Below are 10,788 nucleotides of genomic sequence, written 5' to 3' on the forward strand. Positions count from 1 at the left end.
TCCCGCCGCACCGCCGCCAGGAGCTCGACCACTCCGCAGCACGCCGTGCCGCCGCACCCGTCAACCAGTCCGGCGCCCAGGCCCGGCGGATCTGGCCCGCGCCTGACCACCCGCGCGAGGGGACGAAGGAGGCCCCGCCGCCGCCTGAGCAGACCGGGCTTCGCCCGGCCACGCCCTCCAGCGGCGGCGAGGGGGAGTAGGGAGGGAGAGGGGGCCGAGCGGAGGAGATCGGGGCGCCCTCCCCGGCCGCCTCGCGGGTGGCGGCGCGGAAGGGAGGGAGGGAGGGAGGGAGCTGTGACAAAGATAGACCGGTTCAAGTGCTTGGACAGATTTATTCTGCCGGCGGCTCAAGTTGTTTTCGCCAAAAGTCAAACATGACCCAGAGGAGTCAATGATGCCTGTCCGATCTGGCTTTGTTTTCCTCTGCTACAGTTCCGCTTCTACCACGGCCTTTCTCAGCCTCTGTGCTACGAACCGCTGCCCTGTGCTGTGAGACGCCGCCGGAGAGTTGCCAAGCATCGTGAGCCGCCCGGTCGCCCGCCGGGTCGTCCCGCGTCATGCCTCGTTGGAGTCGTCTAAACCGCCTGCGCCCCTGAGCAGTCCATGCTGGCGCGGCCTCGTCGTCGCGGATTCGTCTACTTTGCCGCCAGGCCGACCTTGTTCTGTTCTCAAACTGCTTCCGCTTCGGGCCTCAACTCCGAGTTGTTGTCGCGATTTTGTGTCGGTTCCGAGTCACCTCGAGTCGCCCCTGCCTCCAAACCGCTGTGCTAACCCCGCTTCAGTCTCGCATGGCCGGTGCAGCTCCGAGCCGCTGCGGCTGTTATCAGTGGCACGTCTCCGCCTTAAATCGCTGCATTGAGCCACCTCCGCCCCGAGCCGGGTCCGCGCATCGAAGCCGGCCTGGCCTCTGCTGCGAATTGCCGCGTCTTGCCCCTTATGATGGGGAACTAAGCCAAGCGCCTCGGCCACGCTGCTTTCGCACCTCCACGTGAAGATTCAATCAGTCAAAACAGTTGCTGGTTGTTTCAACTACAGATCATCAAGTGTTTCAATTAAGCCGCTCTTAGTTCATCCTCACGTCAAGACAAAAGGAGTCAGACCAAAGACATGAACCGGAGAAGGACTCAGACTCCGATCGAATCGCCTCGTCTGGTTTCCGCCTGACGATCTGCCAACCGTGGCCGCGGCCTCCAACCTGCCTCTGCCGCCGGGTCAATGGCTGCTTTGCGCCAATCGGGGTCATCGATGCAGGCCCGTTTCAGCCACCTCGCTTCCCTTTGAGTCACCATAACCTGCCTTCAGCTTCTGCCGAAAGTCGCCATGCCCATGAGCCGCCGGCCTCAAGTCAGCCACCGCCGTGGCCGGCACGCATAAGCTACCTCAGCCGCCTCCGTTTCGAGTCGCCGCTCTCCACCTCGATTGAGTCGCCGTCGCGGCTGAGAGGCCGCTGTTGCCGCCTTCACCCCACCTCCGCCGGGGTTTGCACTCCGGGCTGACACCCCGGTGCCCCTTTAAGCCTTAGGCCACCTCGAATCGACCCCTCCGGCTGTCGTTGACCCGCCGCCTTGAGCCATCACCTGTGAGCACGTCTGAGACGCCACCGCCTCACGCGATGAAGAGAGCCATTGCTACCTCCGCGAAACGCCAGCACCAACGCCTCAAGCCGCCGCCGACGATGCTAGCAAGTTCTGTTGACTGCAGCAGGTACATCAAGACAATTCACGTGAATACAACAGCTAAACTGAAACCACAGTCAAATACGATCTGGAACTGAGCCGGCCGCGACCCGGGCAAGCCTCGCTCCGCCTCTCTTTCCAACTCGGCGCCGCCGCTATGACCTCTCCTCACCGGCGCCGCCTTCACCGACCGGATCATCTCGTGCTGCCCCGTGGTACTCTGTCGTCTTCACCACGGCCTTGGCCGAATCGCCGACCCTCCTTCGCTGCTGACTACTACCACTACCTCACCACGCTTCTTTGCGTTACGCTAACCCGCCGGAGCACCCTCGTTGTAGCTCTCGTGTAGAGCCGGCCTCAATCCGCCCAGCGGATTCGTTTCAATTTCTGGGGAGTTTGGTGATCCAAATGTTATATCAGCCGCCCGTTGACTTACTATGAGCCGCCGCCCGTGGCCTCGATCGAACCACCAGCGAGCTGCTGCTCCGGCACCACCGCAAGTCGTCGCCTCCGTGGCCGTTTCCGTCGAGCTGCGCCGCTGCCCCGATGTATTGCGCACGCCGACTCCGCCGTGAACCGCCCACGCCGGCCACCCGCAGTTTTCTCGCGCCGCGGCGACTGTGCCCATGCGAGCCCTCATTGGCTTGAGCCGCCGTCGCCGCCATGGTTTGCCTTGCCTCGCTCTGCGCTTGCTCGAGCCGCCGGCCCGCCCTCGTGCTGGCTTAGTTGTAAAACCCTGCCAGATTCGGCCATGCGCCGGCCAGCGCCGGTTTGCCACTGGGCGGCGTCGTTTGCCCGCGCCAGAGCTCCTCCTATGCTCCGCTGGCCTCCATCGACGTCTTAAGCCGCGCTGAGCCGGCCTGATTACTTCACCCCCATGGATTCAAGCAGGGGTTTGACCCGGTGGAGTAAATGAGATAGCCGGTTGAAAAACAGAACAAAGGCCTTTAGAGCCCATAAGAAAATAAAGAGGCATATTGCCCAATCCAAAAAAGGGTTTGCACAGGGGTAACGTGGTTTGGTCAACACGACTCGGGACATCTATTTTGAGCCACTTTTGTCGCTACGACCTCCCACCTCTACCACAACCCCGAGAGAGTGGCTAAATCGCCATGGAATTTACTGGAGGTGATCCACGGACACGATATACGAATAACCATAATTCGGATGAATCAAGTTATATTTGTCCAATCAATTTTTATTGGTACACTTTTATTCTTTAAAGAACAATTATTGTGGCTTGCGATGTTTTTTGATGCAGGACAAATTGTCTACTACAAAAGTGACCGACACGACACGGAGTTTTATTGAATAAATCCTACTGAGGATATACAATGAGTATTGCGAAGATCATCAACTCCGTGGTGGATATTTATTGGCCTGACATATCAGGTGAAATCCATCCAGTATATTTTATATTATATATTGCTTTATTTAAAAGAGCAATTACTCTGGCTTGTAAGTTCTCCAGTGCAGGAGAAGTTATATCAATGAGATGTTGAATGACTCATACCAGTTTATATCACGGTTAAATATGGAGAATCTCAAGACAACTTCTCGAGTCATCTTAAGACTCGGGGGCTACAATGACATGACTCGGCGAAATCGGCCAGTTTTAGTGAATTCAAGAACTCCGGGTCAATGGAGGGAAGATAACCCGGTCCCGTAGACTACCGCCATATTGGTAAAAAATTAAAGGCCGTCAGAAAATTTCCGGCTCACAATGATGCTTCGGTTTACAATCCGGCTCAAGGTAAACCTGTCTCCCACAAAGCTTTAAAGCTCTAAATGTCCGGTTTGAAATTCCGGTTTAAAAAGAATTCATTTCTTGCAAGATCGAGGTTTTAGAAAAAAATTATAGGGACCAAAGAGAGTTTGTTGCACAGAACCACTCAAACATAGGCACCCGGCGAGCACAACTCAGAAATATATCACTTGGGAGCTTCCGGCTTATTGAGCTAAGCTATGATTATCCTTTGATTCGGCTCATAGCCACATTTACATGTCATTTGAGGGCTTTCTGTTCAAACATAGGTCGTATTTGAACCAAAGAGAACATAGATGCCGGTACCCTCTTGATCGGCGCAATGCCAAACTCACTAGGGGGCTTCTTGATCGTATTCGAATCATAGCTTAACCCCTTTTGGGTCCGACTCGGATCGTATTCGAATCAGGCTCGTTAAAAACCTTTCAAGGTCATTTGGGGGCTTCCTGTTCAAACATAGGTCGTATTCGAACCAAAGAGAACATAGCTGTCGGTACCCTCTTGATCGGCGCAACGCCAAAGCCACTGGGGGCTACATGATCGTATTCGAATCCTAGCTTAACCCCTTTGGAACGGTTTACTGATCGTATTCGAATCAGAAGCCTCGATTTTTCTTTCTATTTGGCTTAAGTTTTCTGAAAACAATCTTTGATTTTGTATTGAGACTTTTTTGTTCAGATTTAAGTATAAGTGTGGTTTAAATTTAACCCGGCTTGGTTTTGGACGATAAGTCGCCAACATATGACAAACATCATACATTTGGAAGTGAGTGGCTTCTAAGGATTGGGTTATCACCCTTACTGCACAGGTATCCTAAACCGGCAGTATGATTCAATATCACATGAACCAGTTTTGCAAACCGGATTTTATTATTCAATTCTTTAATAGCCAACATGGCTGGATTTTTATTATGGTTATCAATAGCCAGTATTATGATGGAGGTCTTCAAAGTCGCTTCAGCGCAATGGCTATTATTCTATCAATGGGCATGATTTATTTTACAATGGAGGAAATAGTCCCGAGTCGCTGTAGGCTTACGACCCGACACTTGGGGGCTACATTATTCAAGTTGAGATTACATCAAATATGCAAGTCTCATGTCACTGCGAGCATGCACCATGACACTTGGGGGCTAATGCAAAGCCATTTTTACTGGCCTTATTGAAGACCCGACTCATCCCATTGAAATGAGCCGGCCCTTGGGGGCTACCAATTGCTCCTGTCAAAACATTCAAGGTACACAAGCTTCATCCCATTATATTGAAAGATCCACTACTCAGTTGGTAGAGTACAAAGCTCTTAACCTTATGGATGTGGGTTCAAGCCCCATGGTGGAGATTACATCATATGATGTTATCATCAATGAATTATATACAAAGTCCCAGCTCAGTATTATCTTACTGAGCCGGCCCTTGGGGGCTACATGTTGCTACTCAAGTTTACATGATCATATTTACAAAGTCCCTGCTCATTATTTCATAATGCCCGGCACTTGGGGGCTACAAGTGATATGAATATAATGGAGTTCTACATCTTTAAGCTGGCTGAAGATCATATGAGTATTTCATGTCCAATGTTTTCTATTATGAAGCTGGTTTATTGACTCAGATTTTTTAGAAGAAGGAATTACCAAGGAATTAAGGATGATCAGGTGTCGGCTTACAAGAGCTTTTAACCCGGAGCATAATCTGTCAAAATTGTTCTTGTATTTGTTTTACAAGATCAGTTTAAACATGGATGAATCCAAATTAAACTGGGGGCTAATGTCGGGGATATACCCCACGGTATGACCTGGCCAGAGATATGACCCGGCTGGGACTTGATGTTTCATTGGTGACCCTGCAGACTATAAGCCGGCGGGAACAGTTAAGCATTGTAAGCTGGCAGACACAGTCATGTAACCCAGCAGACACAATCATGTAACCCGGCAGACACAGTCATGTAACCCGGCAGACACAGTCATATAAGCCAGATAGTCAAGCAGACAGTTAAGTCAGATTGTCGGGGATATACCCCGTGGCGTAAACCGGCCGGGAGTATAAACCGGCCGGACTGGATGATTCACCGGCTACCCGCCTGGTCTTGGCGGTTCATTAGTAACCCGGCGGGCGGGTCAGATGGATGACGAGGCCCATGGCCCAGAAGGCCGGTTCATACTTGGTGGGCCGGTATATGAGGAAAGGCATGAGGAATATTTACAAGGAGTTAAGACCAGGACTTGTATCCGGTTTGTATTAGAGATAGAATAGTCATAATCCTAATAGGACTCCACATGTAAACCGCCCCTTCGACATATATAAGGAGGGGCAGGGCTCCCCAAAGAGGGGACAGGCTATAAGCAAGAAACAATCTTAGGGCTAGACACAAAGAGGAGAGCCGGTTTACGGCGACTCCCTCGTGATGATAATGAGACCTAGCCTCAAACAGCATGTAGGGTTTTTACCGGATGATGTTTCCCGGGGCCCGAAGCTGTCTAAATCCCTGTCTTGTGTTGCGTCTCTCGATTCCACTCAACCCCTCTCAAGCTACCACATAGATGCGTTGGCCTCGCGACTAAGTCCTGACACTAAGGACATCTGACGTGACAATTCCACGACAGTTGGCGCCCACCGTGGGGCCTGCGCACGGTGGTGATGAGTTCTTGGAGGGATCTCCCCAGGGATCGAGGAATTCGCAATTTTACAGCGGAAGATTTTACGATCCATGAGATAGAGGTCGAAGAAGAAAGCTAGGGTTGCGCCATGAGCCACCGCCTTTTCAAGTTGAAGACGTGTTCAAGATCAATCAAGGCACAGTCACGTCACATGATTCACTTTGGATCTGGGAGTGCGAAATTTGAGATCAAAAAGATTATGATTGCGTGCGCCGCCGCACGCGTCGCTAGGTGATCCGACGAGTTCTGACTCTCTGTTGATATGCTTCCGCACGCGACCAGTCAATCTGTTCGGGTCGCCTAAATTGATTGTTTTCCAACAACACGGAGGTTCAAGCCAATCAAAATCTGTTCTACGCACCGCAAGTCTGAAAGTAGCAGCGATATATATAATTATGCTACCATGTACTTTTCGCTGGCTAAAGTTTTGAAGCGACAGCGACGCAGCAATACGCCAGAAGATTTGATAGATCACTGTTGTTACTAAATTGCGGGAAGGAACCTGAGGCGATCTGCTACATCGTTGCAAGTACTACTATAGTGCTGACTATGGTGTCACGTGAAGCCAAATCCGTTTTTGCTTTTGTCAACCCAGATTGTGACATGCATACAAGGAATCTATCAAGAGGTTAATTAAAAATTAAGGAAGAAAAAGCTACTACGTGGGTTTAGCATGTGAAAAAAAAAGAAGTGGGGCACCACGACCCAGAGGAAATCACGGATTGACCGAAACAAACCACAACTCGGAGGAGGAAAAATCGCCAGTCTCGCCGCCCGTCGGAACAGCTCGCTTCCCCCTTTGAGTCGCCTTGGGCCCTGACTCCGCTTCCAAGTCATCTACATCTGGGCCCGCAATCTCTGCGGATGGGCGGTTCTGGTTTCCGCCGGATCACCGTTGCCTCCGCTCCTCTGTTGAGGCCTCTACTCAAGCTTGATCAGGAGGCTTCGATCTGAATAATAGCAATTATATCAGCAATGACGAATGGTTGCGTATGGACAGCGACAACAAAAAGTAATGAGTGGCGGCAGCGAATCTGCTATTATTGATGTCGCCTACGGCAAAAAATAAACTACGGTAGCAGACGCCCAAGGCACCCAGACAAAAGCCTGTTTGAGGCATGTGATCGCTAGCCCCGTTGGATGGTGCACGTACATGCAGGAGTACATGCATGTTCTTGGAGTAGTGCAATACTACGACCAGTTCATCATCACATTAAGACAAGAGAAGACCACGTGGGGTTAGTGGATATCCGCGTTCATCCGGAAAAAAAAATCAGGACGGCTATTAAAGGAAAAAGGGATGGTATTACACCGCGGAGGCACGTTCGGCTATGCCGCGCAGCTTCACGGACACGCGTATTGCGGTCCGGTTTACATCAATGCGTCGGCCGACTCGCCTGTCCGCACCGCCTTATAAACGCCACAGACAACTCGCCTGTCCGTGCCAGCTTACAAACGTCGCGGCCGATTCACCCGTCCGCACCGGTTTACCACGCCATGGCCGCTTCACCCGCGAGCGATTTCAACTTCACCTAGTGATCATCAACTTCATGGCGGATTATTTCTGGCCTGGCACATCAGGTGATATCCATTTTAAATATATTTTATTGGCACATATTATTTTTGTCAAAAAGCAGTTTATCTTTGCCTTGGTCTACAATATTGTTGATGCAGGACAATTGTTCACTACATCAAAACGACGTGATTAACTCGCCCGTCCGTGCCGGTTTACGACACCGGTGCTGATCTTCCCCGTCCGCACCGGTTTACAATGCCACGGCCGACTCATCTATCCGAGCCGCCTCTGATGTTGCGATCGTCTTTGTCGTCCGTCTCTCGCGGCCTGGTCTACATCAACATACCAGGCCGCACCTGTCTGCATGAGCAAGTCACAGCTTGGGTAGCCCGGTTTTCTTTCAAAATGGAGGCAAATTATCATATACTATCAACCGCCGTCTACACTGGATGGCTCAATGGGCAGGCGCACAAGTCGCCGTCACTACAGTTTGGTTAACTTCAAATCGCCAGTTGGAAGGAACCATTGGCCGAGTTGCTGACACGGCTCATACGGGATCATTTATAACCCGCCGCAGTCATCACAACCTTCTGTGGATTCACATCGTGCTATCAACACCAATGATATACAAGTTATGCCGGTTTATATCACGGTCGAACATGGAGAATCTCAAGCCAACTCCTCGAGTCACCTTTGAGACTTGGGGGCTACGATGACATAACTCAGCAAATCTTGCCAGTTTCAGCAAAGTTAAAAACCCAGGACGATGGAGGGAAAGATAACCCGGTCCCGGAGGCTACTGTTATGAAAATTTAAAGGCTGTCGGAAAATTTCCGTCTTAGAAAGTATATAACAGTTACAAAATCCTGGCTCAGTGAAGAAGTTCCGGATCATCAGAAAGGATTCCGGTTTAAAATCCGGCTCAAGGGAAGTCAGTCTCACTGAAGCTCTCAAGTATCCAGTTTACAATCCGGTTCAAGGGAAATATATTCTCCCACAGCTCTCAGACTCTCAAATCCGGTTTAAAAATGTCCGGTTCAAAAAGGAATTAACTTCTTGCAAGTTCGAGTTGAAAGGCCATCAGAAAATTTCCGGCTGAAAATGAAGATTCCGGTTTACAATCCGGTTCAAGGGAAAGATGTCTCCCGCAAATCCTTGAAGCTCTCAATATCTGGTTCAAAATCCCGGTTCAAGAAGGATTTATCTCTTGCAAAAAGTTAAAGGGTGCCAAAGAAGACTTGCTGCCATGATGCGCGGTCCAAACATGGGTATCATGCCTTATTGGCTTATCATATTATTGGTCACTTGGGGGCTTGGTCATATCCGAACCATAGCCACGCCTCTTGATCGGCCTAGTGCCATAACATCACTGGGGGCCTTGGTCGTGTCCGAACCAACGCGACACCTTTTGATAGGCGACAGCCACCAGATCACTTGGGGACATGGTCAAGTTTGAACCAGTCACGCCTATTGGTCGGCCTAAAGCCACAAAATCACTTGGGGGCTTGGTCGAACCCGAACCATTGCCACGCCTCTTGATCTGGCATATATGCCACGAATCATTTGGGGACCTGGCTGACTTGAACCATAGCTACACCTTATTGGGAGCTTGGTCGTGTCCGACCAGGGTAACACCATCTGATCGGCTCATTAAAGCCTCTTTTTGCAAATGGTCTTATCATTGCCTTTGCTTCCATATTTTTTCATAACTGTTATTTGATTTTTATTGCGTTTTTTTAAACCGACAACGTTTTAATCCGGTTCAACTGTCAATTACAAATTGACGGAACACGGTCAAATCTTAATCCGGAGGCCATCTGCCCGGTTTGATTTTCTGTTACCATCCTATTATGGAGTAAACCGGTGTTTATCAACCCGTCTTGACTTTCAATTACAAGTTGTCAATACAGGATCAAGTTATAATCCGGAGACTATCAGCCCGGTCTGGTTTGACTACGAGTCGCCAGTATTATATATGGTTAAACCGGTGTTTATCACAACCCGGTACGGTTTATCATCAACCGGCACAGTATGAAAGGAGTTATCACTCTTACTACAAAAAGTTGGTAAAACCAGCAATGTGATTCAATGTCACAGAAACAGGTTGAATAAAACATGATTATAAATCGCCAGCGTTTATTAAACCGGCCTGGCTTTGGACTGTAAGTTGCCAGTATATATTTGGATTGCATCATTGGAATCATGCGCTTATAAGTCATTGGGTTATATTATTCAAATAGCCAAACTTGGCTGGATTTTTGTTATGGTTATCAATAACCAGTATTATGATTAAGGTTTTCAAAGTCGCTTTAGCGCAATGGCTATCATATTATCAATGGATATAATTTATTCTACAATCGAAGGAATAGTCCCGAGTTGCTGCAGGCTTATAACCCGGCACTTGGGGGCTACATTATTTAAGTTGAGATTACATCAAATATACAAGTCTCATGTCGCTGCAAGCATGCACCATGACACTTGGGGGCTAATGCAAAGTTATTTTTTGCTCATATTATTGAAGACCCGACTCATCACATTATAATGAGCCGACCCTTGGGGGCTACCAATTGCTCCTGTCAACAACTCAAGGTACACAAGTTAAATCCATTATATTGAAGGGTCCGCTGCTCAGTTGGTAAAGTACAAGGCTCTTAACCTTATGGACGTGGATTCAAGCCCATGATGGGGGTTACATCATATGATGTTATTTTCATTGAAGTATATATCAAGTCCCAGCTCAATATTATCTTACTGAGCCGGCCCTTGGGGGCTACACATCATGGCTCAAATCTACATGATTGTATTTACAAAGTCCCTGCTCATTATTGCATAAATGACCCGGCCCTTGGGGGCTAAACTGGTTGAAGTTTTATGAGTATAAGGCAATTTCAAGTCCCTGGTTGCTGCAAGCATGACAACCCGGCACTTGGGGGCTACATAGTATGGAGTATTCAGTTTTTACTAGTCACTGGGATGAACAACATGGATTTCTTCTTAAGTGGCAGTATTTATATTGAAGCAAGTCTTAAGCCATCACTTTGTTCTGCTCAAGACTTGGGGGCTACAGGTATTATATTATTATCGAAGAACTATTTTCAAATTCTCTGTTTTGAGCAAACTGGATTAACCCGGCGTCACCAATCATTATGACCCTGTGTCTGTAACCCGGCGTCATCAA

The 10,788-nt window shown here is 49.2% G+C and overlaps 1 long non-coding RNA gene across 2 annotated transcripts in view; it reads left to right on the plus strand.

Moving 5' to 3' along the window:
* LOC123187874 (uncharacterized) overlaps positions 1-4,547 on the plus strand; it is a 9,396-nt gene extending 4,849 nt beyond the window's left edge. The window contains exons 4-5 of one of the 2 annotated variants that reach the window (XR_006494176.1): positions 2,938-3,429; positions 4,250-4,546. This is a non-coding gene — a long non-coding RNA (uncharacterized lncRNA). Of the gene's footprint in view, positions 1-2,937 lie in introns of both variants that reach the window. The other variant, XR_006494175.1, reaches the window with a different exon arrangement.
* Positions 4,548-10,788: the final 6,241 nt, after the last annotated feature.

This window comes from Triticum aestivum, chromosome 2A, assembly GCF_018294505.1.
Source record: "Triticum aestivum cultivar Chinese Spring chromosome 2A, IWGSC CS RefSeq v2.1, whole genome shotgun sequence".
In the NCBI taxonomy this organism is placed as follows: domain Eukaryota; kingdom Viridiplantae; phylum Streptophyta; class Magnoliopsida; order Poales; family Poaceae; genus Triticum; species Triticum aestivum.